The sequence below is a fragment of the Podarcis erhardii genome (assembly GCF_964252035.2).
Source record: "Podarcis erhardii genome assembly, chromosome: 5".
NCBI classification, from domain to species: domain Eukaryota; kingdom Metazoa; phylum Chordata; class Lepidosauria; order Squamata; family Lacertidae; genus Podarcis; species Podarcis erhardii.
This window is the reverse complement of record NC_138509.1, coordinates 19,320,582-19,347,399: the sequence shown is the minus strand read 5'-3', so window position 1 is coordinate 19,347,399 and position 26,818 is coordinate 19,320,582. Positions and strand designations below refer to the sequence as shown.

At 43.1% G+C, this 26,818-nt stretch overlaps 1 protein-coding gene across 14 annotated transcripts in view; it reads right to left on the bottom strand.

The window, feature by feature from the left end:
- ZMIZ1 (zinc finger MIZ-type containing 1) overlaps window positions 1–26,818 on the bottom strand; it is a 365,870-nt gene that overhangs the window by 75,547 nt on the left and 263,505 nt on the right. Inside the window, exon 1 of one of the 14 annotated variants that reach the window (XM_081864245.1) lies at window positions 17,681–17,827. The exons of 11 other annotated variants lie outside the window; for them this stretch is intronic. The gene's annotated coding sequence lies outside the window, so the exon portion shown is untranslated. Of the gene's footprint in view, window positions 1–16,951; window positions 17,047–17,131; window positions 17,245–17,680; window positions 17,828–26,818 lie in introns of those variants that run through there. 2 more of the 14 variants (XM_081864246.1, XM_081864247.1) reach the window with 2 other exon arrangements.

The following is a 26,818-nucleotide window of genomic DNA, read 5'->3' as shown; positions in this document are numbered from 1 at the left end:
ACACTCTCCCTGAAGAAGCAAGTGCTCAGTGTGGGGGTCCTTCTGCACCCAGCTCTGCCACTAGAGGTGCAGGTGGCGAGGAATGCCTTTTACTAGCTTCTGTTGGTAGGACAGCTATGGGCATTCTTGGATCTGGATAGCTTGACCACCACAGTTGTCCATGAATTGCTCACAATTGGATTACTGCAATGTGCTTTAATTGGATGGGACTGGTCTCGAATGTGGCAGCTAGGTTGCTGGGGGGGGGGGGCAAACTACCACCAACAGGTAACATGCAACACCTTGAGGAATTTGCATTGGTTCCTAATCTGCTTCCGGGCCAGATTCAGCATGTTAGTAACATATAAGGCCCTCTACAGTTTAGAGTCAGGTTACTTGAGAGACCACCTTATCCCTTATTTAATCTCAGATTAATTTGGGGCAAAAAATTTAGTGTGGCTGCCTGTGGTTTTGTGGAGTAACGTTCTTGTTCAAGCAACTGAAGACATTTTTGTTCTGACAGGCTTTCCTAGCTGTCTAAATGGGTCTTTGACACAAGCATCTATTTTGTATTGTTTTACTTTTGTTTTAAATGTATCAGTTTTGGGGCTTTTAAAAGCTGTTCTGATTTTACTTTGCCTTGAATCAATTGTGTAGAAAGCGATTCATAAATACACTAGTTAAACTAATTAAACAAAACTGCACCAGGGTTATTCATATTCCGCATCACAAAAAGAAAAATTCTACAACCTACACAAGTTTGTCGTATCAAATAAATGATAAATGAATGAATGAAGGGCAGCAGTCAGCTATGCCACACACTAAATCCCCGCCTTCTGACTGCTGGAATTTCAAAAAGAATTGTCTCAACACTTTAAAGCCTATCCTGACAGTATAAAGGTCTATAAACCTTTAACTTCTTGAAGAAAAAAACACAACATAGTGTGATATCCAGGATACTGACTTGTGTGACTAGCACCAGTTTAACATCCCTGTATTTACGCAGAATTACAAAATACTGTATATGTAGTTGCAGGTTTATATGTGTATAGGAGCTGGATGCATGAAATGCCTTCTTACAAAATGTTTTCTCATGAATGCAGATGTAGAAGCAGCTGGATCTGCAAATCCAAAATGAGAGGAGGCACAACTCTTCCATAGATATTCCTGCAAGCTTTTTTAAAGATTTTTGTAAGAGGTATCTGTAACAAGGTAGGTAATATATTCACACATGGCTATGAAATCACTAAATGAACTTATATAGAGATTATACGTTCCATTGACAGGTCTGATTATTTTAAAATTCTAATTCCATTGCTGCAACTGGCAGCCTGCAAGGGCATGCTGTACTAACTGCAGGTCGGGAGGCCATGATACATGTTGACAAAAAGCATTAAAGGTTAAATAGATGCAAGCCTGTAAAACATTTCAAGCTGCGCGATGCCAAGAGCAAGCATTAAACCAGCAAACACAAGGCTATTCAAGACAGGAGAAAGCAACATTCCGATTTATCGTCCTGCACTCTTGATTTCACTGGCATTTCCATCTGGATTTACAGCATATATTGGCACACTGCTAGAACCCTAGGCACCTTTTACATCTACACTAGAAGTTCCCAGTCTTGTAATACAAATAGCAGGGGCCAGGCAGTAGATGGGTTTGGAGGACGGGGGAAAAAATCTGGTAAGATAATAGTTTTGGCACAATCTTAAATGTAGCTGGAATGTACTACACTGAAATGGTTCCAGTTAAATGTAGTTCTCAGTGGCTCTCCAAAATATTTTACAGGCGCCAAAGAAAAATTAGCTTTTTTAAAAGAAAGGAAAAAAATGATTAGTTGTCACAATTGCCAATAAAGAAATATAGGATACAGTTATATGATTTACTGAGTCAATAATAAAGCATACCAAGAGGAATAGGATGTGTGCACTATAATTACAAAGTGTTCCGTGGTCTAAATCAAAACAATTGCAAAATCTTGTTTCAGAAAAAGAAGATTAAAAAGTAACTTTGTACTAAAGCCAAACACTTACACAGACCTGTGATACCTGATGCTCCAGAGCCACTGGTGTTAGTGTATAATATAAAATTAGACTCAACGGCAAAGAAGCAATCTCAAGCATTGACTCTGGACACTTTTGGCCTACTCCATGGCAGTGAAGGCAACAAACAAGACATGCTTTGCTGCCTCCATTGCATCCTCACTGTACTGTCTGGCAGAGCTTTCCCCAGTAGTCTAGAGTGCTCCTGTTTAGGGTTCCAGTCAGCCATCCCTACAATCTTCCAATATTATTATTATTATTATTATTATTATTATTATTATTATTATTATTATTATTTATTTGTACCCTGCCCATCTGGCTGGGTTTCCCCAGCATTTCTTGGCAGCTTCCAATAAAGATTAAAAATACATTAAAATGTTACACATTAAAAACTTCCCTAAACAGGACTGCCTTCAGATGTCTTCTAAATGTCAGGTAGTTGTTTATCTCTTTGACATCTGGTGGGAGGGCGTTCCACAGGGCGGGCGCCGCCACCGAGCAGGGCCTCTACCTGGTTCCCTGTAGCTTTGCTTCTCGCAGTGAGGAAACAGCCAGAAGGTCCTCGGTGTCTGGGGAGAACGATGGGGGTGGAGACGCTCTTTCGGGTATACTGGACCAAGGCCGTTTAGGGCTTTAAAGTTCAAAACCAACACTTTGAATTGTGCTCGGAAACATACTGGGAGCCAATGTAGGTGTCTCAGGACCAGTGTTATATGGTCTCGGGGGCCGCTCCCAGTCACAGGTCTAGCTGCTGCATTCTGGATTAGTTGTAGTTTCCGGGTCACCTTCAAAGGTAGCCCCACATAGAGTGCATTGCAGTAGTCCAAGCGGGAGATAACTAAAGCATGCACCACTCTGGCGAGACAGTCCGCGGACAGGTAGAATCTCAGCCTGCGTACCAGATGGAGCTGGTAGACAGCTGCCCTGGATACAGAATTGACCTGCGCCTCCATGGACAGCTGTGAGTCCAGAATGACTCCCAGGCTGTGCACCTGGTCCTTCAGGGGCACAGTTACCCCATTCAGGTAACAGTTTGCATTATATTACCCCTTCCAACCAACCAACCACAACCGACATTAAAAGGCTGCAGAGCATGTTCATTGCTCATTGAGCCATATTTGGTGTTTTTTGGGTTTTTTGCCAGCTCCCCTCACCCCAAAAAGTTTTAGTACTTCTACATACCTTGGGATTCACCCAGCATGCTGTTCCTGTTCCTGACCAATGGGCATTTTAACTAGGGCATATGGGAGCTGTAATCCAAAAATTCCCTGGAGGTTGGGGAAGGCTACGCTTTATCAGATTGGCTCTATATAGTTCAGCACAACACAGTTGAAAGTAAATGAAGGGTGACCTGAAAACCATATTGATACAACAATTATTTCCCTCCAAAACTGAAATATGGCAGAGAAATTTTTTATGCCCCCCCTCTTACTGATGAATGGCAATGTAATATTAATTTACCTCACTCAAAACAAATTAGTTTAAAAGACACACCAAATGAATATGCTTAATGGTGGCAGTGCACAAGCAAGTTTGTTCATTTGTCAGTCAGCCCAAACCAAAAGAATGGGCATGCTATAGATTGTGTCAAAAGCTTGATGAACAGACTGCAAATAAATCACTTTGTTAGCTCTGCCTCACATATTAAATTACACGTCATTTAGCAAGGGGGAGCGGTTTCTCATTTAAAGTGCCATTTTCCAACTGAATGCGATAAGAGCACTTGGGGACAGTTTTTTTTAAACAAATTGTACAATGATGAACTGCAGGTTAAAACATTTTAAACAAACTTAAAAAATAAAAATAAAAGCAAAATCAAAAGATCAGATACATTAGCAATGAAAGTCATATTCTGTGCTCTGAAATGTCTGCGATTTGGTCGCAAGTTCACCTGTTTTTATGCCTGCCCATCATCATTATGCTTTGCCCCCCACTTTCTAGAGGTGGAGTAAAGAAAGAGCTGCAAAATCCACTTTTTGTTACAAAGGAGTAGAGGGGGTGGAGAATATTCTTTCACATTCTGTGGGCATCTGAGAGAGGATGCTGCACTGCTGATGTGCAAAGGAAAAAACCACCACCGTCTCTCCTCCTCCTCCTCCTTGAAATGCAGTGAAAGGAGAGGGCAGTGATCCAGATCCTTTTCATTTTGCAGTGAAAGGGGATGCAAGAAAGGAAACCATGCAGCCTTATCAGGTCCTCTGTGCAAGTGGACGGGTGGGTGGAATCACACTTCTTCTGCAGCGTACTCTCATCTCAAGCTGGAGGAAGAGGAGATGGTAGACAGAACAAGCAGATGACCCTACTCATGCAGACCTTTATGTCCGCAAGCCCATTACAATATAATCATAATTGTTACATTCCCTTAGTTATTAATTAAATTACTAGAAAGTTTACTACTCTACTCTGAGGTCCTCTAATAAAGCAGGAGGTCCACTGTCACTCATAGGCTTGGCACGACCCCCCAAGGTTCAGACCTTGAGATTCAGGAACAGAGCTTGAAGCAAAAGAATGACTGCATTCTGAGATAGGGGTGGCTTTCAGAGGAAACACATGGGGACAAAGGATCTCACCAGGCTTGTCTGGGGGTGGGGGGAGCTTGTTGGATGTGGGGATGGGGCTAAGCAAACAGCAAAATATTTCAAGCCAAGTAAGAAAAAAGGCTACCCTCCTGGTGCTGTCCCTATATATTTACACCTTCCCCTGGAGACCCAGAGAAATATATCAAAATTGTAGGTCAAAACCTAGGGCATTGTGATCATACGCACCAAAATCCCCTGCTCACATGACTGCATAGATCTTTTTATCCTAGCCCTTACAAAAGGCCAGCGGGCACAATGGGAAGAATACAGGAGGATTTGAGAGAATCCAAGGAGGGAAAGTAGATTTGGAGGGGACAAAACAAGGAGAGACATCCGCTGGAGCTCTTGAGCATGGGATTAAGTTTGGGGTTTGACATGACAAGGCGGCAGCAGCAAGCTCATAATAGTTGCTTTTTGCCAAAGTAGGCCTTGGGAATCAAAGTAGCAGGCATGTGGGCAAGGAGGAAGAGGAAGAGAATATGGGGGAAGAAGAGAGGAAGATATGAAAACAAAGTTATTGGGAAACCTATAGATACACAGGAAACCCGCACAAACAAATGAGGCTGGGATAAATAGGAAGAAGGACAGTAACCTTTTTTGTGGAATGAATCCAGGTGGTTTGTATTTCCTGGGACTCTCTTTCAAGGGGACTCCCTACAAAGTTGTCCCCTTTTCTGTCAATTCTCTTCTGCACTAGCCTCACAAATCCATGCAACCTCCTTCCCCCTGCTGGTCCTGATGTTCAGTGAGCAACTTCACAGAGCCCATAATAGACACCTTCTGTTGGAGTCTGAAAGTGGCTATTAGTATCTATAGGAGGCCTGTGCAAAGCAGCAATTGAAGAACGAGTTGCCCAAGCAATGCATTTCAGGAGGTTCCTAAAATACCACTCTTGGATGAACAGCCAGCCTGCTGAGCTGCTGTACTTGGAACTGATAGGCTGACTCCGCTGCAAGAATCCTTGCCTGGGATCAGATATAGACTTTTAAATTGATCTTCATGAAGAAGAACAATTACTCCTGCCCATTTCCCCTAATGCACTTTCATTACGATAAAGAGGACAGAGTGCCTTGCTGTGACTACTCCCCCTTCCAACTAGTTCTCTCTTGTTTTATTAATTATCCACTGAATTGATCAAAAATTCTCACATCCTTTCCAAAAGGTGCTCAGGTTTTTGACATCTGCAAGCCTGTAGCTGGAAGCAGGACTGACGGTGTTTTCACCGATAAAGTTGCAGGGAGTCAAGCAATACAAAGCTGCCACTCTTGTTTTGTTTGTTTCCTTGGTTCTTTTTGGCATGTGTCATGTGTTTCTTCTGCCAGTCAGAATGGGAAGCAGCTAATTCTGTTGTATTTAAAGTTCATTTCAAGGCAGTCTGTTAATAAAATGCACTTAGATCACATCCTGGTGCCCAGCCTGCTATTAGCCTCCACTGCTAAGCAGTAGCAGTGGCTCCTGTAAACTCCGCAGCTCAGCTGAATCCACTACCGTACTATACTTACTGTGCAAGCAAATAACTCATTTGTTCCCTTCCAGTATTTTCTGTCTTTTGCATCACAAACTAGATGTCATTCGCCCTTAAACACTGATCTAATCTACTGCCTCATCTGGAGCGCATAACAACCATGTCTAACAACAGATATAGCTTTGAATGGACAATGTGATCACCAAACCATTTGTAGGCAATAAGTCTGCAGATAGCAAGGAGAGTGGCAAAGAGCGCCAATGGACAGCTGCCAATAATCAGAAACACTGTGCTGCCCCAGGAAATTAAAAGTTGCAAGCCATGACTGATACTGCGCTATCTTGCCACTAAACACGTGGGAATAAAAAGATTGCAATTTTTAAATTTAATATGTTATTATTAATTATATTATTATTATTATTATTATTATTATTATTATTATTATTTCCTGCAGTAGTTGCTACAGATATTGACTGCAATGCAGAGGTGTTATTGAGGGGTCATCCACACTTACCTGGGGCTCTGCGCTTTCTGAGTATTCCCCCCCCCCCCCCGCTTTCCCCAGGAAAATCTGTGTTTTACTGCTGAATCAGAGAAAATGGCAATCTGCAGAAAACCTGATTGCCGTTTGCTCCGATTCAGAGGTAAAAACCAGGTTTTCCAAGGGAAATCACTGGGACAAAAAAACATAACAACCCCTGCTTGGAAACAGACCTGGACAGCCCAGACCTGTGCCTAGAAATGCAGTGCTTATTTGCTACATGCTTTACATGACTGGGTATGATCCAGGGAAGTGCACTGGTGGCTTATGCATTTTCTATGAAGAAAATGTACATGGCAAAGGCTTTAGCACATAATGAGTGGAGGGGACAGAGGAGAGAAGACAATTTAGCCTGGAATACAGTCAAAACTGGGCCTTTAAACCTTGCTGAAGAACCCTGAATCACTGAATTTTTAAAGTTGGGAGGGACCCTGAGGATCATCTAGTCCAACCCCCTGCAATGCAGGAATATGCAGCTGCCCCATATGGGGATCAAACATGCAACCTTGGGTTTATCAGCACCATGCTCTGGCCAACTAATCTATTGTAGGCAAGTAACCTCTCCGACAGGGACGTGGTTGGTGCTGTGGGTTAAACCACAGAGCCTAGGGCTTGCTGATCAGAAGGTCGGTGGTTTGAATCCCCGTGACGGGGTGAGCTCCCGTTGCTCAATCCCTGCTCCTGCAAACCTAGCAGTTCGAAAGCATGTCAAAGTGCAAGTAGATAAATAGATACCACTCTGGCAGGAAGGTAAACAGTGTTTCCGTGCACTGCTCTGGTTCGCCAGAAGCAGCTTAGTCATGCTGGCCACATGACCCGGAAGCTGTACGCCGGCTCCCTCAGCCAACAAAGCGAGATGAGCGCCGCAACCCCAGAGTCATCTGCGACTGGACCTAATGGTCAGGGGTCCCTTTACCCTTTACCTTTAACCTCTCCGACACAATCTGAAATGGCATCCCTAATCTTTAGTAATTTTATATGATAAAGCAGCATAATATACAGAAAGTAAACTTTCTTTCACTACCCAATCTTTATTCACCAAAGCAATTCCTTATTTTCACATAATTTAAACCCGCAACACAATAGCCTGTAGACATTTTTATCAAGATTTTAAGATGTTGTAACCTTTTATTTTCATTTCAAGTCACTGAAAGCTTTTAACATCTGTTACTAGAATATATGGGTTTCTTTGAATAGGGCAGTGGGGCAAGGCCACTGAAATACACTCAACAGAGAGTCACAAAGGATCCAGACAGCTGAGTGAATGTATTTATAATACGTACGTCTGGACCCAGTTGTCTCAGTGATGCAGCCAATTTGTCCCTACAGGCTGTTCATCCTTACAATATATAAAATGCAATGTGCGAAGAAGCCCTCTACTGAAATACACACATTTCAGTCAAAGCTACTTGCTTCTCCTGATAACCCAAACAATTGTGTGGCATGGAGCAATTTACCCATGCTTTATTGCGCTGCAGGTGACACATACTGAGTCCTATTCTTCACCTTTCTGTATGAAAAATGTGTCAAAGTGTTGACAATGGAAGTGATTAGATGGCCTGTGAATGCCCTCAATTGCGATCCAGGCAAAGGTAAAACTCATTCAGTCCCACTGATTCCTACAGGAGACAGTGCTTAACACTGGCTGCATTGTACCCTATGTTACCAGGCCAATCAGCAGACTATTAATTTTTCAAGAGTTCAGTCTGAACACAACTGAGCATCATCTGAAGAACAGATTAAAATAGAAACAGCAAATTTCCATACATGGTCAGACGCTTGACGGCATAGTTTGGACATTTCTCCAAAGATAACCTTTGGGTTTGTTTATTCCTGAAAGAGGATTTTTTTTGGGGGGGGGGTGAAATGCAGAAAGAAGTTGTGTAAAGTCAGAAGTAGAGGCACCATTTCAAATTTCAGGGGAGATTTCAAAGTTTCAAAGGTTCCTTCTTGGATATATTCAAGACTAAACTGCAGTGTATTTAAGATAATTTTTATCCTTCAAAATTACTACAGCAATATTCTCAATGCTGATCAGAACAATCACTCCTTCTTTTCAAGCAAAGGGATTTGTGCCTTTGGCAGGCATGCCTATAATACACATCTACGATATTCAAGACCAGATGTCTGAGCCCATAGCAGCAAGCTGGGCAAGTATATTTGCATGATTTGCTTGATAGGTGTGATCCTATTCTTACCCAAAAGCGGTGAAATGATCACAAAGATGTGGTAAATCACACATATATATATGTATGCATGCAATTGACTGGATTGCACAAGAGGTTGTGTGCATGGTTCAAGGAATGCAATGTTCTCATACTTTGTCTCAGCTTCCACTATGCAAATGATATTGTTGCAGACCCAAACATCTGGACTGGGCCTCAGAGTTCAGACTCTGTTAGTTGACCAGAAATATATATGCTCTTAAAGAGTAATGAAACGTGGTCTGAAATACAGGAGAGGGCAGCCCTTCTCTGCCTTCTTTTCCTTGCTCCTGGCAATAAGGAATGAAGAGTCTCAAGCATTCCTGTTTTATTAGACTTCAGAATTGAAAGGCTGTCCAACACTTAAGAGCAAATATCTACTGATAAGAGCAAATTACCGTCTTCCTACAGATGTGTGGGTCGGGATACATATGGAGTTTGTCATAAACCTCAGATTGTGGTTTGGATATTTCCTCTAGGGCTTCAAGTTATCTCTCCTGCCCACCCACCCCTCAATCCTAGCATATCATCTTGTATAGTGAAAGGATCAGAGATAGAACTATTGACAGCAGCAAAATGAGGTAGCAGGAAAATATCAGAAGTGAACTCCATTAACAGGGCCTTGGAGTCTGACAGGGTGCTCCAGGCAGTCAAATAGTGTTCCATGATCAATAGAATCAAATTCTGCTGACAGATCAAGCAATATCAAGACTCCATAAACCAGTGGAGTTTGCATGAATAAGTAAATCATTGCAGTCTCTTCCTGGAAGTCCTGGTGATATGCCCTGCTATGAAGACAGATTGAAATTTCTTAAGCTGCCAGATAACAGAAAGCACAGCAGTATTACTGAAACACAACTTAAAAGAGAATAACCCAAATTTCAACTGATGAATTAGGAAGCACCTGACGTCACTTAGGACATTAGCACCATTCCTGGTGTTAAGACTTGTTCCATATCACAAACTGCTTTTTATATTCTCCTCAGTCAAACATAATTTGCCATGCTGCATAGGTTTACACATATGATATTTTGTGTGTAAACCTAAAATACGTAAAGTCTAAATGTGACACTTTACTATTCTGGGTTAGTTTCCATTTGAGTGTACTCTCAGTGGCAAATCCAGGTAATGACCCTTTGAAAGACATTTCTGGCAGCAGGAAAAATCTCAGAAGTACAGCAAATGGTCAATTATTCATTATAATTTTACCACCAGGAGAGGTGCCATCTAGGATTTTTCTCAAGTCATCTCTGTTAAAGAGGTTTGCAGAAATATGGGCATCTGCCATATTTTTTTGGAAGGAGGCAAAGTAAGACACGGAAAGAGTAGAGAAGACTAATTTCTCACACACAAAAATAAGAACAGCCACTGTACCTTCTGTAACATATCTCAGGTTTTACGAATGCTAAAAGTTGGCTCTCTCTTTTTAAAGTGAAAGCTCAGTACCTGGGGACTGTGGGTAATGGGTGAGGGCAGGGTGGAAGCCATGATCAGAGCCAAAATACATGTGTCTGCCTCACAAAAAAGTGTCACACTGTACATGCATCTTTCTGTAGCAGATATATGCACATGATGTCCTCACATATGTCCAAAGAGTGCAAACTTGCCTTTAGTCTGGAAAGGGGCACCTCTCTGTCAACCTATTTAACAGGTGTAAGCTAAGGCAGTGGAAGGAAAGTGACGAGATAACTGGCCTCTAATCACATTTACTTTGAGCTTCAGCAGCAAGCTATGCCAAATGATATTATACATGTGGGATTTTCACTAATGCTCCATATTGCCCTATGATCTCATAGAGCCAATTTCTAAACCAAAAGTACCACAATATTATGATGTCAACTATATGAAAGAGGCCTATTAACTTTAATTAGTGCTTCTCAAAGTTTTTTTTTTAAAAAAACCTCTTCTGCTTTAAGCACCAACCATCTGTTCCACAGGTGGAGATCCTCGCATGCAGTTGAAGAACTAAACCAACATTGGCAGTAGGAGAGTAAAAGTGCAAGACACCTTCCTATAACCATGCACAGGGAGACCTCATTAGAACAAAGCAGCTTCTTGCCCTGAGCTGACACTATAAAGTTTGATTCAGCCTTGAGCACCAGCTGTTGGGGAAGAACACGACCACCAGGCCCTGCTTACAAGATTCCAGCAGCATCTGTCTGGCTGCTGTTGGAAAGAGAATGTTGGGTTAGATGGGCTTTTTAGCCTGATTCAAAAAGGAAAACTTGCATCCTTAATTAAGACTATGAAAAGACAGAGTAGTGGATTTAGTCCTCAAAAGAGCCTAGGTGTGTGCCAGACCAGCTGGCTGCTTTCATATGGATGATGAATGATGTGCTCTCCTCGCTGCAACTTAACAGTAATCACTGTGTTATTTTATGGCACGTTTGTGTGCCTCTTATCATTGCAGAACGCTTTCGTTTCATGAGAGCCCAACCAACTCTTAAGGTTATGTGAATTTCCTGGCTCAGGGGCTTGTTCAGCTAATTCCAACACTTTTGATACCAGGCCAGCTTTCTTCAGACATTTATCTGTCTTGGCAGGTCTCTATTGGCTTGTTCAAGCCCTTTCCAGGGTGACCTATGGAACTATTACGTTTAGAGGTGAGGAAGAGAAACACAGTCCAAGGATCACGAGGCCAGGTGTCAGTGATCATCCTGCAGGCAGACACCCCCACTTTGGACCACATGGATAACAGGGATTTCACAGCCACCAAGCATTATTTAGGTGGTCCCTGGAATCCAAATAAATGGATTAATTTCTAATCTGTTTCTCTAAGAAATCAATTTTTCTACTGCAGCAAGAGATATTGGACAAATGACATCTCTAGTGGCCATTCTCCTAGCCACACAACATCTTATCCCCAACAGTGTTTTGCCTACATCATTGCTTTAGTCACCAAAATTGTCTTCCTTAACTGGGATTTTCTACACAATTGTGTAGAAATAACCCTCTACGGTAACTTACTATGCAGCAACTGGAAACCAGCTGCGCTGCGTCAACTAAGGAAAGGAGGACACAGGGATCTCCTAGCGATGGATGGAGGAGGAAGGGGGGAAGGTGCTGGATATAAAAACTATCCATGGAGTTTGCTAAGGGAGAGGGAGAACTTCAGCTAAAGGCCCTGTAGACCATGGCTACAGGGTGGTGCAGATGAAACAATCACTGTTCCTTTTCTCCTACACGCCTTTAGGAGGAAGGTGGTCTGTAAAGCAGATGGGGCTCAAAATCCACACACTTCTCCTTACTGGATGGTTTATTGTCAGAACTATCATTGAATCTGCCCCTCTCTCCACGGGATTCACATTTTTCCAAGGGGCACATTGCAACATATCCGTGTTTACCACTGAGTGCACACCTGATAGGGAGCCATGGGCCATCTGAGCTCTCCGAGGTACGTAAAAGTCTGCAGACATACATTTGCTGCATTCATGCTCCACCTTCTTAGGCATTACACATTTAGGTGTACACAAAGAAAACCTGTGATAGTTGAAATGTGTGGCTGTCCCTGACTTTCCTGGGAGGGGCACTGACCGTCAGGAATTTCCATTGTTTATTTTATAAGATCTAAAAATTGTGTGTAAACTTTATATAGGAGGATAGTGCAATGCACCACTTTTCCCATGGAAGATGCGTCTCAGCTAGGTGGTTTTCACAGAGTTCTGTAAAATATGCATATTTGCATGGATACTTGTAAGCACATGTAAGTATCTTAAGACACAAGTGTTACATTCTCGGTAGCCTCTGAAGGACTCTGAAAACTGACTGATGGATACCTTTTGTGTTTATAAGCTCTTTTGCAGGTCTCCTGTTGGAAGAGCTGGGAAAATCCTTAAATTGCTCTCTGTGGTACTCTAAAGAACTGCTAAAGTGCAGGAGAAGTGCAAAGGTAAAATGCTTGCAGCTATATTATTATTATTATTATTATTATTATTATTATTATTATTATTTTGGGGGGGGAATCAAATTTTAAAATTCCAGTGGGGTGAAAATGTTTCCAAGGATATGCTCCTATAGAATTTGGAACAACAGCATTATGTTGGACAGCTGTCCCGGTATGGGAAATATTCCTGCAGGAAGTCACAATCAAGGTAACAAGTCACAATCACAGGTAACTGTGACTGACAGTATCTCCCTGTCAAAGTGACAATACAGTAAGGGGGGAAATGAGTTTGCTATTGTGGAATGTGTGAAATAGCATTAGCCTTTGAGGTAAAAGGAAGCAAAAGAGAGAGTGTTTTATGAAGGTTCAACATTTAACCGTGTGTGTGTGTGTGTGTGTGTGTGTGTGTGTGTGTAGAGATAAGATAACTTTTCAGTAAAAAAATCAAAATGGTGATGGTATTCTTGGCTTGACCTACAGCGATTCATTCTATTGCAGTAATGTGACTTGCAATTCATGTCCCTGGCTGCAACATGTAAGGGCTGCCTGTAGGTGTCAGGGACTGGTTGGATGCAGAGGAATGGTGGGAGCAACCAGCTGGTGAACCCCCAAGGGAAGAAGGCTCAGAGTCCAGGGAGTGGTGGTGGGACTATGGTGAGTAGTCAGAAGGGGAAGAAGACTAGGAGGACGAGGTGAAAAGGTAACAGGGCTCGGGGAGCAGGGAGAGTCTGTGGCAGAGAGGCATTGAAGCAGCAGCGGAGGGAGGCTAAGAAGCAGAGAGGCTTGGGAAGAGGCATGGATGTCTCCCCCGTGATGAGAGAGTAGTCAAGACTCATGGTGTTCTTGTAATATCTATTTTACTTCAAATATAAAAGTAGAGCATGAGGGAGCATCCAAGCAACCACTGCTGGTCTAGGTCTTAGTTTGAAGAAGAGATAATAGATTTTTGCAGATGCCCAAATCTGCTGCTTGTCGGCTACCTGGAAAAACTTTTCCCTTTCTCAGGCCATGCTCCTAGCTTCAGAACTGTTTGAGCATGGTGCTGACACAGCCAAGATTACAGGTTTGGTCCCCATATGCGACATCTGAATATTCCTGCATTGCCGGGAGTTGGACTAGAAGATCTCCTCAGGATTCCTTCCAGCACTACAATTCTAATAAAAAGTGCTTAAGAGAAGCTGAAATATCTGCCATTTTGATACATGAAGCACACCCCTGTCCAACGCCATTGTTTTCTAGGACATGATTATTACTGACCTTGCTATGTGGGAACATTTGGGGGGGGGGGAAAGCTGCACCATGTGAAAGTGAATTAAGGTGAGCCTTTCATTGGTTTCTTATTGGGGGGGGGGGAGTAAATCCTATGATGGCTCCTGCTGCCTCCCCACTGCAGAAATAGCATAAAATCTAATCCAGACTGTACCACATTTATTTGATCACAGCTTCATCCCTTCCCCCAGTTCATCCCAGTAAAGAGTGAGGGAATTTTTTGGTCGTACCATCAAGAAAATGATATATTGAATGTACTACAGCCTGGATCAGATATTACTCTCTCCTCATGTTTAGTAAGGGGCATGCATGCACCCAGGACTCTTACCAAGGTTAAGATTTCTCCCTGGCAATCGATGTCTGAACAATTCTGTGAGCTGTCATACATTTTATTTCAAAAATGTATAAAGTAAAATAGCTCTGAGGAGCCTAAGATGAACTATAATATGATAAACTGAAATAATGATCAGATCTGAATGGGAAAATGAATATATGTAAATATAGTCATCATTTTTTTTAAAAAATGCAATAGAGCAAAAACATGTGGATGGCTAGCTCACACTTTCAGGAAGTTCCCAGGGTGAGGCTATGCATGAGGATTAACAATGGTTCTCAATAGCTGGGATCACCAGGCCAAGAGCAGGTGATCTTTGCATCCTACTAAATGCCTAAGATTCATTCCTATGGGGAAAAGTAAATTAATGTACTTTTGGGAAGCACTTTTCTGGCAAGGGCAAATTTGGCCCTCCCCTTTGAAGGCTGGGTGGCTCAGCCTCTATGGTATACAGTGGTACCTCTGGATGTGAACGGGATCCGTTCCGGAGCCCTGTTCGCATCCTGAAGCGAATGTAAAACGCGTGTCACATTTCACCGCTTCCATGCATGCACGTGACATCATTTTAGCGTCTGTGCATGCGCGAGCGGTGAAACCCAGAAGTAACGCACTCCATTACTTCCGGGTCACCGTGGAGTGCAACCCGAAAATATTCATCCTGAAGCTACTTCAACCCGAGGTATGACTGTATGTGTGTGAGAGAGGTTCGATGTACTTTTGTAAGCAGAGTTCATACAGATGCACTGCACCTGAAAGCTTCCTGCCTTCACATACCCATGCCCCATCCATCATATCAATAGACCTTTTGCTGTGATGTACACAAAGTTTCAAAGCTTTGCCTCACAGGGCTCCCACAGACCTAAAGGATGTCCAGTCCAACCCTTTCCCCTTGCAGCAAAGCCTTCCACACCTATGCTAAACAAAAATCCCTTTTACAACTTGCTCTGCCTCATCTGTGGGATAAACAAGGATGCCTCCTGAAGGAAGTGCTTACAACATTTAAGGAACACAGGTGCTTCCAGACAACAAGCCCAGTTCATGCTACAGAGGAAGGCTAAAATGGTAGCAATCAAAATAAAACAAAACCTTCCCGAATACAGTAATTGTATTATATTGCTGGCATGTGTATTTGTGTGTGTTGATACTTCATGACCCTGAATGTAGTAGTGAGACTGATATCAGAGCCTGAAGCCAGGGAGGTCTACTTGGCCCCTGTATCCTCAACCTGACATTTATATGATTCTTCAGCCTGACACCTGTTAAGACTATGATAGCTCCCATTAATTTATTACATCGAAAGTTCAGTTAAAGCCACTCTGGGATGACAAGACTTTGCTAATGGCCATTAAAAGGCAAGAGTTTTTGGATCAGGCCCCAACTGGCCTTAGTTAAGCTATGCAACAGTTGCTGCTAATTGCATGACCTGCACGAGAACGCTGGAATGAATCCCACCCCTTCTAAGAATCAGGCCTCAAGCAATAGGAAAAAACAATGCTCTATCCTGCCACAGAAACCCGCCAATCAAGCTGTTTATTGCAAAGCACACCTACTTCACTCAGCAAATTGATGGAGGCTGCCAGTGCTGAAACTCCATCACAGTTAAACGGTGACGTCACTCAGGTGCACAAACCAAAACATTGGCACAGCTTTCCTTAACATGCTGCAGCCCTTATTTTGCTGCTTGCTAAGCTAAAACTGAAACTCTGCAGTGCTAGATTTTGGGTCCTATTAAGGACTGATTTCTCTAGCCAGTTGTGAGCAATCACACTCCCCCCCCCCCCCGCCAATTCATTTAATACTCAAAACTAAAACAAAACATGTGGAATTCTCGTATCTCGGTTCTTCCAGTGACTGCAGATTTTAGGCTTGCTTAATAGCCTTTAAATATATTCATTAAATGTCAACAATACAAACTACACTCAACTTTTAGATACCTTCCCAGCTGAAACTAAGAAGCATCCTTGAAAGATTGTTCACGGAGGCATGTTTGCCAAAAGCCTGATACAAAGCAATTAATTTTCAAAATGATGGCAATGATCTTGAAAGAGTTGAAGCACAACGGTGCTGCCTAATATCCCAGCTGCTTGGGATTTAGTAATCTAGTAATTTTGGGCAGCGCAGACATGCTGAGGTTGAAGAGAAAGGCCACTGTAGCCTTGCATGCACTCTGTTCACCATGGTTACTAGCTAAATAAATTAAAGTATCAACATCTTGTCAAATACCTGGCTGCACAGGGCAGGATTTCTCCCCTTAAAATAAAATCCTCAGACAAAAAAACACACTAATGGGGGGGAAAAACCAACAACCGCAAACCACACACACATATCCCAACCGCACTCACACCCTAAAACCCAGATATACCGTTTCACGAAAAATGGGAATGCAATCTGAACAGAAGCTGTATAAAAACATGCCCTAGTTTGCAAGTGGAGTCCTGTCTTTCATCCCCTTGTGCTGCCTTTGCCATCTGACAACACACTTCTACCCACAATGCTCTCTCTCTCACTCTCTCTCTCTCTGCCTCACGCACGCGCAAGCACGCACCCAGAGACATGCTCTCTCTCTCTTGCACACACACACCTCGTCAGAGAAGCTGGAGTGAGCCCACACTCACACACAACACACATGCACATCCCCCGCAGATGCCAACTTACCCACAAGTTCTATTTCAGTCGAAACTGGCGTCCTCCACTCCCCAACCTCGAGGGGGGTGGTATTTCTCCCTCTCTTCTGTTGCAAGGAGGGTGGGGTGGGGGGGAAGGCCACATCTATCTGAAAACACTTCTAGGCAGAAAGAAAGCATGTAGTTGCAGAACAAAGAAAGCCAGGGCTACCTTAATCTCAGCAGCGCAAGGCAGCCAGTAGCTATTTTTCGAGTCTGCTCTCTCTCTCCCCCCTCTCCGAGGGCATCCTGCGCTCTCGCTCTTTTTCTTTGCCTGTCCAGCTCCTGCACAACACACATCAATTATTCATCGCTTGTCTCCCGGTTTCCAGGCAAAACCAATCACAGATGGAGCCTTGCTAATGGGCTCATGCCGTACTTGCCAACAGGCTATTTGTGCTGCCAGCGACAACCCTCCAGAGACAATAAAGGGAGAATCAGGTTCAGCTTTAGAACTTCACACATCTACGCGGACAGACCTGAAACAAGCGAGGGGGCACGCAGTGGCGTCCGCATGACATTGCTGGGAGAGGGTGGGCGGGCGGGTGTCTGTGTGCAGCGCTTGCAAATATGAAAGGAGGCTCCATTAACAAAAAAGAAAAACACCCTTCTCTCTCTCTCCCCCTCCCCAACACCGCTTGAAAGGACTGGAAAGAGATGAGGAGGGGGAGAGAAATAAAGGAGAGGAGGGGGGGGAATCAAACACTAGGAAAATTCTCACCTCAACTGCATGTTACTGGTATTGATGGTTTCCTTTTGCTGTCTCTAGTGGTCCATCCCTTTGCTCTCCCATTATACCCATCTATCACCTACGTGCGCACGCACGCACACTCACACACTCACACAGAGATACACACAAGCAGACACAGCCACTTTGCCAGAAGGGAGAGAGAAAGAGAACGGGAGAGGGAGTGGGGTGGCGGGGGGGGGGGGGAATCCAGGCATCTCACATTTCAAACTTGCAAGGAGGGGTGGTGCTAGGAATATTAGGACAAAGGGTTGCTCTTTGGAACGCCGCCAAAAGGCTAAAATTACCCCCCTCGATCAATTAATCAGAAGCAACACTTGTTTGAGTGTGTCTAGCAAGCCATTAAGGGCGCCTGGTCAAAAAAAGGGCTTCTGTTTGGGAAAGAGCTGGTGTACAGGGTCTCCCTGCATCCCCATTTAGAAATACTGTTGACTAAATCCATCAAACTAGTCAAGCTAATTAAACATCCAGAGGAGGAAGGTTCTGCTTTTTAGGAGACAGCAGCGACGTTGGTGGCTTCCTGCGTGAAGGCAATCAGCCCACAAAAAGGAAGGGGAGGAAGTGGACACACGCCACCTGTACCAGAATACGAAATTCATATTGGCGTAATTCTGGCATGAATCACTGTTTGAAAGAACAAAACAAAGAGGGTTGTTGCCATTTCGTCAGCTAGTACACCTGAAAAGAAGGTTGAGGTGGATGGATTTGGAGCCGAGCTTTCATTTGGCTGTCTTCCTCACATCCAGCAGGTTACTCCCTGGGGAACATCCAGTATTTATGCAAACCTTTATGTGCTCAAAGCTCAGCACAGACTACATGTGAGAAGCAACTGCAGTCTAATTATTTGGCCCTCGTTCACACACATCTGGAAGGAAAGGAGCAACACACACAAGGAAAGGAGCAACACACACAATTAGAATGGGAAAAGACACTTTTACTGCTCAGCCAAATTTACAGTAATTATGGCTTTCTTTGACCTAGTTGTCATCCGTTCCACATTATTTGCCTCAACCCATTCCCCAGATCCAGAAGTGACTTGTGGGACCATTCTTGTGCCAGCAGATTATAAAATGGGAAGCAGTCAAAGGGCAGCAGAACATTTAGGATACTTCAAGGAGAGTTGTGTGTTTGCTATAATTCTGTAAGATCACAGGGCAAAGAACCCCAAAGGATGCAATGGGTCAAGAGGTCTGTCTGCTAACCAGGGATGGCTGTGCGCAGGATTCCTGCATTTGTAGGGGGTTGCGCTAGATGACCAATGGGGTCCCTTCCAACTCCACAATTCTGTGGTGCAGAATAGGGCACAGAATTTAGATTCTGGAATCTCAGCTTTTTAAAAAGCAATTTTCTAGCTCTTATGGCTCAAAAATATGCTTGATAATATGTAAACAAACTTTGAAGGAATCTCAGGAGACGTGACTGTAGAATTTCAAGTGGTTGAACCACAGCTCCTTGTCCCTTCCCATGACTATCAGAAGTATCCAAATTTACTCAGTATATTTTATACAGGTCACAGAACTCAGATCTCCCCCCCCCCCCCGCCCGCCTCAGGATGAAATATGGATTGCTTGGGAACAGTTCTAAATTTATTTATTTAATTTACTAAATCTGGGATATGTGGAGCTGTGATGTGTTGTTTAATCCTCCTTGCAGTAGATCAGGACCCTATACAAGGCATGTCAGTGCAATTACTACTACAGTACAGTATAAACAAATCTGATATCTAGGAAGGGATGCCTAAGATCAGAATCTGATGTTTCTTACAATGGCACATGATCCTGAGCTTGTAGATGCCTTACCCAGATACTCAGGAGCATAGCAAAGGGAGAATAAAGAATCAGGGTTCTGATGTTCTAAACAAGTGAGGAAGGTGAAGAATCATAAGGGAGGTAAAGGAGGTCCAAACCAATTTCACTGCCCCACAAAGGGATAGTACTTAAGAGAATAATTTATGGGCTAGGAAATGCCAGTTCCAGATATATATACCCTGTGGAGCCCCCTAGGCAGCCGAAATCTTGGGGGGGGGGGCTCATAAAACTAAGAAAGCTTGATTGTAAAAAGGTACGGGGCCCATAGGCCTCTCTGCCTACAGTGGTAACTCGGGTTACATACGCTTCAGGTTACAGACGCTTCAGGTTACAGACGCTTCAGGTTACAGACTCCACTAACTCAGAAATAGTACCTCGGGTTAAGAACTTTGCTTCAGGATGAGAACAAAAATCGTGCTGTGGCGGCACGGCGGCAGCAGGAGGCCCCATTAGCTAATGTGGTGCTTCTGGTTAAGAACAGTTTCAGGTTAATTTGTTCCGGAGGTCCGTTCTTAACCCGAGGTACCACTGTATTTGTCAATCCAGCACTGGGAAGTCCCCAGTTCAAATTAAAACTGTGCCAAATTTCCAGGAGTTTCAAGGTTTAGCATAAAGGTATTGGGGAGGGGCAACACTCCAGCTGAAAGGCAGGCCACTTCTGCCCTACTGCTGGTTGTTCTGGAACGTCTTCCCTTGACATATTACTTCCAAGATAATGTGACTCTCAACAGGAAAAAAAATATCCCAGCCATAATTTACACTCTGAACAGCGGCCACATCCAGACTAACCCTCAACACCCAGATTACTAATACAGTGGTGCCCCGCAAGACGAACGCCTCGCAAGACGGAAAACCCGCTAGACGAAAGGGTTTTCCGTTTTGGAGGCACTTCACAAAACGAATTTCCCTATGGGCTTGCTTCGCAAGATGAAATGTCTTGCGAGTTCCTGTGGGTTTTTTCCCCTCCCCCCTTTTTCCTAAGCCGCTAAGCCGCTTATCAGCTGATCCGCTAAAAGCCGCTAAACCGCTAATAGCGTTAATCCACTAAGCTGTCAATGGGCTTGCTTCGCAAGACGAAGAAACCGCTATACGAAGAGCCTCACGGAACGGATTAATTTCGTCTTGCGAGGCACCACTGTATGATGATAAAGTTGGCCTACCATGCAAGGCTGTAGCAAAGGTTACTGAGATCATTTATAAGAAACACTTTGAGCACTTAGCAAGTGTACTATATTCCTCTTATAGCAGCTGCTTTCAGGATCAAGACAGGAATATACTGAATTTTTTTTGAGAGAACGAATTTTGGATATTTTAACATTGCTCCAACTGTACAAATTATTTACAGTTCCACATACCATACCTTTTAACAAGACTTTCAATAATAGTTTTAATGAATTCCTTATACAAGGTTTAAATTTCAAAATGGGAATTGAATCCCCGACCTTTTAAAGAACAACTACTTGGCTTTCATTTCAAGAGATTTTCAAGTTAAAATAAGTTTTCTGTATGGAGTGAATGATTGCAAAGTACATAAACAGGAAGCCAATGAGAGCTTTCCCCTTCTTGGAGGGAAAAGTGGCAGTTTAAGTTGCGGCCAACCAAGAACCAGTCTTTCCTTGACACAGCATCCTGTGGTAAACAACCCACTTCCTATCTAAGCGCAACCTTCAAAAAATCTATCAAACCTCGCCACAGATGCGCTTGCCTGGGCTATCTTGCCGATTTCAATTAGAAGAACAGAAAATTGCCAAGAATGCGTTTTGCCTTTTTTCTCTCAGACTAAAAAAGCAAAGAAAGAATCTCGTGGCACCTTAAAGACTAACCTATTTTATTATGATGTGAGTTATTGTGAACTGTAACCCACTTCATTTTGGTGAAGTGGGCTCTAGTCCATGAAAGATCATAGCATAATAAAATGTGTTAGTCTTTAAAGTGCCACAAGACCCTTTAGTTTTATTCCATGTTTCTCCAGCTAACGCACCTACTCATCTGGAAATTGTTACAATAGAAAGGACCAGCGTTCCTTTGCAAGCATCTGCTGTACATCACAGAAATTGTTGTTCTCAATTTAAAAAATAAAATAAAACCCACAGTATTACATTATAGCAGGATATTTGGAATGTCACTCTTTTTTATTAAAACAGAACTCATGCTCTTTTAAAAACTATAATTATGTAGACAGCAGAGTTGCTCATGAGTGCATGCGGGAGGAAGTGAGAAAATGGGTGTGTGGGGTGGCCCTCCAAGACTGATGTCTAAAATTAGGAGTTGAGCCTTAGCCAGGTCTGTGGATAAGCATATGTTTCAGGGGCTTATATACAGAACCCTACTGATTGTTAGATCTTTCTGCAGTTGATAAATGGCTCATCTAGAGTTTGGAGTCATGGCTCAGCACTAATCACACAGGTGTTTACAGGGATGCTCCTAAATGGTTACAGTCATTGTGACAGGTTTGGGTCCAACATACATTAGAAATCTTTCCCCATCTAGGTGCTGGGTAAGCACATGAGGGAAGTGCAAAAGCAACAGCATCATTAGGAAGAATTGCGTAACCCTATGACCCTAATCCTGCTCTACCCATGGGCAACAAGTAACAGTCCCAGATGTGGAAGAGCATCCCATAATCCCATCTGCCTCAAAGGACTCACGCAACTGGTCAGTGGAGTCGGGTAACCATCATAATGCTGCTGGGTCTGCATCCGCAAGTGGCAGCTTTATCCACACATAACTGCTCTTTCGGAAGCAGAGCTGGTGCTGGCGATAGGGCTGCCTGAAGCAGCAGATGCTGTCCTCAGCTGCATTAGAAGACACTATCCCATCAGTGTCCCCAATGTTAAGAGATTCAACTGTCAATCTGGTTGGGTTCTGTATCTGGAACTAAGCACAGCCTCTAAGCACAGAGTGTCTTGAGTAAGCCTTGGTTAGCTTAGCCAGTGGATGACTCAGGAGTGTTATCTTAAAGGTAAAGGGTAAAGGGACCCCTGACCATTAGGTCCAGTCACGGACGACTCTGGGGTTGCGGCACTCATCTCGCTTTACTGGCTGAGGGAGCCAGCGTACAGCTGCTGGGTCATGTGGCCAGCATGACTAAGCCGCTTCTGGCGAACCAGAGCAGTGCACGGAAACACCATTTACCTTCCCACTGGAGCGGTACCTATTTATCTGCTTGCACTGCGTGCTTCCGAACTGCTAGGTTGGCAGGAGCTGAGACCGAACAACGGGAGCTCCCTAGGCTCTGTGGTTTATCTTACTTTACTCATTTTTAAATGGTACTTTCGCTAAGCCTTTGAAATGACTCCAACTGCCTCATAGCGCTTCTCTCCCATATCAACATTTATTCAGGTGGCATTGTACAATCAAGATTTATCTATGCAATCCAGAAGACACAAGACTGCAATTCGCTTAAGGCCTGGGCCTCACCCACGGAGCTATGCAACTAAATGGGTTGATGGAATAAAGAAGCATTTCCCCATATTTTTCATACCATGGGCAATGAGGACGTTTTTGGGAGTCCCCTGCACCTTTCAATTACAGCATAAAATGCCTCGTACGATTCAGTACATCCTAACTCTCTCCCTTGCAATATCACCTCTACCAATTTCTCAGTCAATATTGAAATGAGACTCCTGTGCTCTGAAGGGCAGAGACCACTGGATCCATGGCGGCTAGAGTTTTTCAAGGTGTAGCTTCACCCCTTCATATAGCACACTACTTTGACTTAGCATACAGTTTGGGAATCCATTAATTCAGCTGCAGAAACCACAGAGCCAAATACTTATCCCTGCCTCACACTTCCCAGTCTCTTTTCAAAAACACACATAACCTTCCAAGATTGGACACTATCCTATGTCAAAAGTCAAACTGAGCTGAGACTTCTAAGGAGAAAAATTAAACGCATGATCCACCAGGACTTCTACTCAAGCCCCTGCTCTTGCATCCCATTCATTTCCACCAGCAAAGTATGTTTTTAATAAATTTATACCCAACACATACAATTTCCACTTTAGATTTTAAAATCACTCCCCCGCCCCCCAACTTCCTATGCAGTTATATCCATGGTCAAGTGCAAAAGTTCAGGGACGCTTCATTTTAAAAACTGCTTCCCAGTCCCTCCCTCCCCAACTCTCCTTCTGTCTCTCTCTCTCTCTCTCTTTTAGTAGAAGCAGTTCACAGTAGACAAATCACTTATCTAGAAATTATGTACTTACTTTTCCTTTGACAAATCTTCAGCAGGTTTCTAATCCCACCATGCCACTTGAAATATCACTTTCTGTGATGACATTTGAGTCACAGTTGTCACAGGCACCAGGCACTGTAGTTAAATGGATTAAATCATACTTCATAGCACATTGCATTTTGGACAAGCAGTGGTTTATCATTGGTAGAAATTAATCATAACAGGTCTTCCCCCCCTCCAGGGCAAATTCCCAATCATTTTCAAAGATTACTATGTTTAAGCTCCAATGACGACTGTGTGTCAAATTACATCATGGGAAATGTTGTCTCACAGGGATAACTATTTAAAAGCTCCCACTGAAGTCTTTTTATACCAGGGAGGAGTAAATGTCTGTATTGGGGCGGAATATTGCCATAGAGAAGAACCGGGCCAAGAGTGATGCTTAGCTCCAGAACCTACAAAACATGGCTTCTATTTTGTAATGGTAGATTTTGCCTAGTTTTTGCCTTTGGATAACATACACAAGTACACACACACACACATATACCCTGAACAATTTTTTCATATTATTTTAAAGCAGTCATATCCAAAATGTACACATGTAGGCTTGAGTTCAATAAAAAGGTTTATTGAACTATGCATGGCTGGCAGGCTGTGTTGGCTTGGTGGGTCACAAGCTGTATGCAGGTGCTGTGCAAATTCTTGCACAGTACTTCATGATGACAGCACTTGGCTGTATCTGTATACTAAAAAGAGAAAGGAAAAAGCAACCACATACGAAGCAGCCGAACCAAATGAGTATGGTTTTGAGAGATGAGACACACATTCACTCCAGAAGTAGCATGAGAATGAGAGAAAAGCAGGTATATTAACTCCGTGTGGTAGCAATAAGAAACTAAGTTTGTTCAGCAGTGAGTAGAGCTCCAAGAAACAGTTCCAGGAAATAAGTGATATTTATGTTTCCCCACTGCTCTCTTAAATATAGTCTGTTCTAGGGAAATAAAATACCCCTATAATCATAATTTAAAGGCCACATATAAAAATGTTTTTTGGTTTTTCATGTCTAAGTATGTTTGTTTTGAAGTGTAGGATTGTAATGGTAAAAACTCCTATGGAAGGTGTCATAGGACACCTGGCACATTAAGCTAATGTGGTTAATGCACACTTTTTCCTGAAGTCGACTACAATATGCATGTGAAGAAAAGATATGACTGCACTGAAGTCTGACTACCTCATATCCTCTAAGCAGCCACTCTGATTTCTGGGATATCTCAGTCATTAAATCTTGGAATCTCAGGGTTGTGGGTTCGAACCCCATGCTGGGCAAAAAATTCCAGCATGGGTGTATGGGTGTGTGTGTGTGTGTGTGTGTGTGTGTGGACTAGATGATCCTTGTGATCCCTTCCAACTCTACAATTCTGTGAAGACTCTATGAAGACAAGCTATGTCGACCAAATGCCAACTTTGAAGCAATTCTAGTAGGGATTACACACATGTGAAAATGATGTGAGAGATCTAAGAAGCTTAGAAGTGAAGCAAGATTTCCCCAAGGGTTTCCCCTCCCCCCCCAGGGGGGGCATATTGGTCCAATGTCATTCAAATCCCCACTCAGCCATTAGGTGACTTTAGCTAAGTGCCTGTGTGTCAAACTATGCACAATGCTAAAACATCTTGGAACCCCATGACTGGGGTTTAAATTCTCCTCTATGACGAGAGAAATGATATAACCTGAGGTCTATCTGAGCTTACTTAATGGAAGGGTGGGATATACATGTCCTACAAAAATAAACAAAATTGATAGGAGTTTCATGTACAGTGGAGGTATTATGTAAAATGATGATAGGAAAAATAAATAAGAAATCACTGGGGAAAAGAAAACACTTACTGAAGCTTTTTTGAATGCTCCCCCCTGAAAAAAAATTATCTAAGAATTTATGAGAACAAGATTAAAAACTGCAATTAACCCAGGCTTCTCTCTTTAGTAATTATTCATATACCTGTTTAGCCGATAATAACTCCTAGCTCCAGGCTGTCTGCCTGCAGTGCTAGGACACAGACAGGAACCTCTGCGAAATTGACTTCCCTGGCTACACTCGTGCTTGCAAGAGCTATTTTCAAGGGCAGATGTACAATGTTATATGGGCAAAGGGACAAGCAAATTAAAGATGGGTGTTCTGTCAGAAAAGTACTGAAGACCTTGCGTCAGCATTTACCTCCATTTATAAGACTTCAGGGCTTTAACTCTTTGCTTTCTATTAGGCAAGTTGCAACAAGCAAGTTACAAAAACAAAGACACAGTATCTACAATATTTTAAACAGAAACCAACAGGTTTTTTTTAAATGTAATGTTTTATTGATTTTATTCTTTTCTGGTTCCATGAAGATGCTTCCATTTCAAATGCTAATTCAGCCTAGTCCCAAAGAACTAGCAGACCTGCTCATGCTCATCTTTGTTGATGGTAAATGAAGAAATGGGTTTTCTTTTATTTATCTCCTTTTGGAAACCAGTTGTTCTGGTCTATATCACAAAGAGATGGCCACAAACCCACTCACCACCAGCTGGTCAAAAGGTTAATGCCCTCAGCACTCTGGCATCAAGATATCCAGTGCCACGCAAAACCCCCAGCCCTGAAGTCTTCAAGCAAATAAGGAAAAGGAAGAGTCCCTTCCAGGCACTGGGAAAGATTCTTCCTCTTACACATTCTACATCAGAGGTTCCCAAACTTATTTGGCCTACCTCCCCCATTTCAGGAAAAAAACATTACTCAGCGCCCCCTTGGAAATCAATCTTCTATAAGCGAAGAAGCGTTGCCATTGGTCAAATAGGTGGGCAAGCTGTGATCCACTTCCTGAGCCTGAGTGAAGCTGAAATGGGTTCACCCAAGGTCAGGAAAACCTGTTGCCTTCAGCACAACTGTCGGATCTAGGGAAGGTTACCGACATGGCAGTAAGCGTCATTACACAACAAATGAAACATATACATATGAATGGGTTTTCTTCATCTCCCACCCCCTTGTTTTTATTCAATGCGCCCCCCAAACTGCACCCGAGGCTACTTCTCCCCTGGATCATTCCAGCGCCCCCACTGGGTGGTATCGCCCACTTTTGGAAACACTGTACAGGACT